This window comes from Parus major, chromosome Z (assembly GCF_001522545.3).
Source record: "Parus major isolate Abel chromosome Z, Parus_major1.1, whole genome shotgun sequence".
In the NCBI taxonomy this organism is placed as follows: Eukaryota; Metazoa; Chordata; class Aves; order Passeriformes; family Paridae; genus Parus; species Parus major.
In genome coordinates, this window is record NC_031799.1 from 37,468,394 (window position 1) to 37,474,206 (window position 5,813).

The window sequence follows — 5,813 nt, forward strand, 5'->3', positions numbered from 1 at the left end:
CATAAACGACTTCGGTTGTTTGTGTTTTCTTCGGATCGGGCAACACAATTATGTTTCTGAGTCAGTTGGATGTATCTTAAAATTCCCTGGCCTGTCCTGGGACAAGGCAAACCTGGACCACCTTGCCCAAACTCTGGCTCCTGCTGTCACCAAGCCTAGGTCACCCACACTGCCAATATGCACTCGCATACCCTAGGCAGAGAGGAAGACTAAGATGAATTCAGGGCAGGGTGATAAGAGGTCTCAAACAGGAATGAATACTTGGACATGCTGCATCTTACATGGATTTCTTGGCAAAGAGATCCTGACAGCCTGAACCTACAACATACTCCTCCTGCAGAAATGTAGCATCTGCTGTGATGGTGTAGGCATTTCTGGTGGCTCTGTGTTCAGGCTCATGAATACACAGTCTGTTGTATCTGCACAGGATTCAGAGTGCAGCTTGGGGAGGTATCTTCCCTATGGATTCAGGCATGGCCACAGCAGAGTGTAAAACAATTGGGGAAGCTCTGTACTATGTGTGTTGGAAGTATAAGTCAGGATGCTTCTGCTGCACCTCAGCAATTGAAGCTGGAGGGCTGGGGGAGCAGGCTGGAATTTGCATGAGTAAAGACTGAGTGAGACATCAGCATGTGGTGCACAGGGAGGGGAGGAAGAAGTTGTACTTTTCAAAACTGCTGTCAGAGAAACGTGGGAGAGAGGGGAAGGCTCTTGCATTAGGGAGGCTAGACTGCTGATGTTAAAAGATGGCATGTGAATGACACTTTGAGTCATCTTGTGCTTCACTTTTTGAGCTGCTCGTTGCATTGCAAAATCAACTTTTTCAGCCTGGCCACAAAGAAGTATAGTTTGACTAGTCTGTTTCCCATGAAAGATGAATCAGCTTCACTTTCAGACCCCCTACACAGGACTGCTCACAAGTCAAAATAGACATAGCAATCAGCTGAGCAAAAGGAGCACAGAGAGAAGGTTAGCAGTGACTCCTGTGAACACTAAATTTACCTACAAAGCACTATAACTTTGTATCATTTTTAGGTCTTTCTATTGGTTGCAAATGTGAGAAAAAACTACTCTGCAGAGTGCTGAGTGAAATCAATTACTGCTAAGCCAAAACTTTTATTACTGGAAAAACAAAGGGTACAAATCTGGAATTTTGTGCCAAAGGCAATATGTCAGTGCTTATGAAAGCCAGTGTAGGTCCAGGTGAGTTCTAGGACAGAAACATAATATAGGAGTAAGCCTATAGGATGGATTATTTCATTGTTCCTAAGGTATGTATCTACAGAAGCAGGAAAGGTGTTTCTTCAGAAGTGTTTCCCAACAACACCTGATAGCTAGGATTAGACTCAGATTTGTTTATACTTAAGAAATTAGCCAACATCCTCTACAACTACAGCAGTTCAAATAAAAGTTTTCTACAGACCCCTGGGGATTGTGTTGCCAGCTGGAGAATGTTGTAGCAATTACCCTGGAAAACATGGAAGGAGATAAATCACCGTAACCAACTTAGCATCTGACAGGATGGGCTAAATTTCCTCAGTTGCTCACAGACAGAAGGAAATATCACTTGCACTTGCTAGACCTGGTAGTCAGGTACCAGTACACGTTTCAGAGGAAGCTCAAGGCATCATCTGCCATATCAATCTGCTTATAGAGATTTAGAAAGGAGCTGCATGAGTGTTTAAACCGATGGATTAACATAGTTTCCATGTAGGCTTCGAGAAATTAATCAAGGCACAAAGCTTGCAAATGCTACTGATAAGAGGAGGATTTCCAGGCCTTTTTATCCCAGGTAATAACACCTGCCTGAGAAGTGTTTTGCAAAGCACTTATTGCTGCCATCCCAGGAAAATACAGAAAGGAACCTAATCTGGTGTCAGTTTGGGTCTACAGGACAGATATGAGTGGATGAATACAAAGCTACCATGTGACTTCCCATTTGCCATTCATTCTCCAAGACATGCTGTTGGTTTGTACTTAGCAAAACAGGGAGAATATTTTTCAGCAGAAGGTGAAGTAGAGTTACAGGAAGAACAACCTCCTCAGCTCTGACTTAGCACCGTGCAGTTGTCCTATTTCTTACTATCATGGCTAGGAAAGCTCTACAGAACTACTAAATCCACCAAAGAAAAGCATGCCAGAGAGAAATTCTGCCTTGTTTTATACATCTGTCTTCAGTAAGGATGTTCAGTTATTTAAATGTTTAATCTCCTGTGCTAGCATAGTACTTTCACAATTCCCTTACCAGACCCACCTTTCTGCTTTAAATTGCACACTGCAGGAAAGAGTGCTACATCACTCATGTGAAACACTGTCTGTGGCACCAGGTGAACCAGGCATTGCACAGAAGGAGAGCACAGGTCAAAGCGAATGCATAGGATGCTTGTTAGATAAACATGATGGTTCCAAGGGCTTCTTTCTACCATCAGTTCAACCATGTTCCCAACTCCAGCAAAATTCAGCTGTACAGTGTGGATGTGATCTCTGAATTTCCCATGGATACACCTGGAAATACCAAAATGTGGCATCTAGTGAGGACAACAGAAGTGCAACTTTTTAATGTTTCTCTTTATGGTGTGCTAGACTTAAATGATCTTTCTCATTCCACCAGTGAGGTCAGGAGCAGACTTCATAATCACAAAGGGGTCTCACTAAATTCAAGTTTGATGTTTGTGTGTACTTGTACTACTGCATTAAGCACTAAGGGAAACATTCGTGCCTCTTTCAGAGTTCATTGGAGTACACCTTTTCATTTCCAGAAGTGAAGCCAATTTATATAAAATTGCTGGAAACCACTTGTTTTCAGCAAATATTTATCATCATCGTCTCTGAGGCACATTGTTTTTAATGTGTTTCAATTAAATCTCTGAAAGAAAAGTTTTCTCCAATGGAAAAACATAATCTTTGGCAGAAATTGTCTATAATCTCCTAAGAGAGACTTTGACTTAACCTCCTAAGAGGTACTTTGGCTGGTAAGTGAAGTCATATGCAAATTGTTTCTGTTGTTAGAAAAATTAGTTTCAAAATCTGGTATTAAAAAACTCCTGTAATCCACTGTCAATCTGAAGCCACAACTCCTTGTTACACATCTACGTTGCGATACCACAGCGGAGTCATGACTTCAGTGTGCCTTTGCGTAACAGGCAGAACGTGTGGTGGTTTAACATCGGCAGGAAATTAAACCCAAATAAACCACTCCCCTTAACCCCAAGGTTTCCAGTAGGGGAGGGACCTTACCGTGCTCTGCACCAGGCGAGAATGAGGGCCAAGAGAAGGAGGTGCTCCCACAGACAGTGTTTCCTGACACCTTCCCACTGCAGAGGGGAAGGCAGAATGACACCCTTCTGCTGGGGCGACTGTGTTTTCCTGCCAAAGCTGTGCTCCTGGGCAAGATGTGGGAGGCATGGGAGAACAACCTGGACAGACAGTACTCAGCCCCACCTCTCCCTGCCAGCAGAGTGTGAAGGAAAACCACCTTCCCTAACAGGAATTTAGGGCCTTGCATCCACGCATACGCAGCAGGTATGAAGACTGTTATGTCACTGCAACCTTATTATTAACATCCACCAGGCCCAGAGCCACATTTTGCAGCTAAAGCCAATTTCCATTTGTAGCTTGGAGAAATTGATCTGCAGACCTAATCTCAGCCAACTCAAGGGTTTACATTTCTATGCCTGTGCTGAGGTTAACCTCAAAATGTAAAGTGTGCAAACAGTGCCAATTTTGGGGAATTTTGCTAATTTTGGGAAGCAGAGCAATTGCAAATACGGTAATTTGAGTTGTAAGAAGAAGCTGTTCATATTCTTTTTCTGCAATTTCCAGTTTTAAACCTGCCAAGTCAATTTATTTGTCTTTTTCAAATCTAGAAAACATAATGAAGTATGGAAATCTTGTAGTATTAGTGATTTTAGCTATATTATGAAAAAAAGACAACTAAGAAATTGGGCTGGAATTGCCCATTGTAAACATTGTCCAAGAGCACAGTCTTTTGCACCAAGAGAGGGTCTGATTTCTGCCTCCTCTGCTTGGTAGAAGTGTTTCCTCTAGTGTGGACCAGAGGGTGCTTCCCAACACTTAAAAATCCCAGCTGGAGACACACTGTGTCATGCTTGTAATTCAGACAAGGCCTTTATTAACACTGCCAACAACAGGGATTTTGTGAGTGCTCTGTTGCCATCAGGCAGGGTGTGGTGCAAGGTTATTAAACTGCCTCTGCCACTTAGTTTTCATCTGACACATGCTTAATTGTGAGGATGTCCTTCCTCCTATTAGTGTTTGAATTAGTTCCACTGTAGATGAGAAATGTTGTCCAAACCATGTTATACAGTAAAAAGTATTTAAAGCCACAGCCATAGTACTATGGTAGAGGCAAGTTTAGATGACATGTTATGTCCCCACATTTCCCAGCATCAGCCAGGAATAGCACTGTCTTATTCCTGATGGGCAGAGATGCAATAGCTGACATGACAAAGGGACTAGTCTGGATGCCCCTGTGGGGAGAGGAGGGCTGCAGTTTAAGCCATAAGTAAGAAAGAGACTTCATTCAATGTTCTCTCTCATCTCCTGCTATTTCTATTAATTCTGTAGAAGGAAACTGGTGATGAAGGTAAAATGGGAATGTGAAAAAGAAGAAAAATGTGAAGTAAGTGACTTCTCAGCCTTGTCGAATGGCTGGGGATATTATGTACTAGCAGCTGTTGATCAAAGATGTAGTATTCAGATGCCAAGGACTGAAATTAGAGGCTAGGGTCAAAAAAAGGTTGATGTTCTTGCACGAGGAACATATTTCACAAGCTATGTAGCTTTGCTATATCATAAATAGCCATAATCCTTCCTTCCATCTTTTAATTCATCAGGGCATTCAAATTACAGAGACAGTTTCTAATCTTGAAAGCTATATGTGCTTCTCCTATACTATGCTCCCTGGAGCCTACCTGTGATTGCCAGCTCCAACAAGCTAAGTAAATAAAATACTTTGGGGAGTGGGAATGGAATAATTAAGTGTTAAAATAATCAGACTAGAAAATGCCACTCACCTTTAGAAAACATCTACACTGCTTTTTGCAGGGAGCAGAGACAGTTTTAAATGGCAGCTGGAGGCAATGACAAGTCCTCTTCATTACTCCCCATGATGCAGAAAGAATCTTGGGAGGCCCCAAGGGAGGCCCTCGTTCATCTGGATAAACAAAGCACCTGGAAAATAAGATAAGCCATTTGTTCTAAAGCCAGTGCATGTTCTGGTATGGTTTCCTGGAGAGCCCTGTACGTCCAGTTCTGACAGAGTCCTTTTAGATTGATCGCAAGAGGGAGTCTTCCAAGTTCTGCCAGCTTAGTAAATGCTGTGTTCAGGTTACCTAAGCTGTCTTGTAGAAGAGGCATGGTTAGAAGTTAGTGGGAAACAGTAAACAAAACTAAGCATGTAGCAGCTAATGTAACTACACATTTGGGGCAGAGGAGCAGGTGCTCTTTTGGATGATAGCCACAGTTCAAAGCCTTAATCCATGTGTTTTGATCAGGAGACTGCTGGCAACTGATCAACAAATGTGACCAAGGCTGACGTCTCCTGTTTGGAGGGTGGTTGGTGTGTGAGAGTGCATGTGTGTTTATAGCTCGAGTCAGGACAGATGATAGGGGTTAGGTACTCTATTGCAGCAACTCCTCTGCTTCTCATGTTTTGCTTTTTTCTACTTTTTATTTTTACTTTAGTCCAGAATATTTTGGCAAAAATGGAGAGAGAATAATAGAGAGTTTATATATGTGTATATGTAAGGCTAGGTGTATTACATTCTGGTTGGTGTGAATCTCTGCCTGGC

At 42.4% G+C, this 5,813-nt stretch overlaps 1 long non-coding RNA gene across 1 annotated transcript in view; it reads right to left on the minus strand.

The window, feature by feature from the left end:
- LOC107216364 overlaps nucleotides 1-5,410 on the minus strand; it is a 9,877-nt gene extending 4,467 nt beyond the window's left edge. The window contains exon 1 of the long non-coding RNA XR_001525504.3: nucleotides 5,037-5,410. This is a non-coding gene — a long non-coding RNA (uncharacterized LOC107216364). The remainder of the gene's footprint in view (nucleotides 1-5,036) is intronic.
- Between the last annotated feature and the right edge of the window lie 403 nt (nucleotides 5,411-5,813).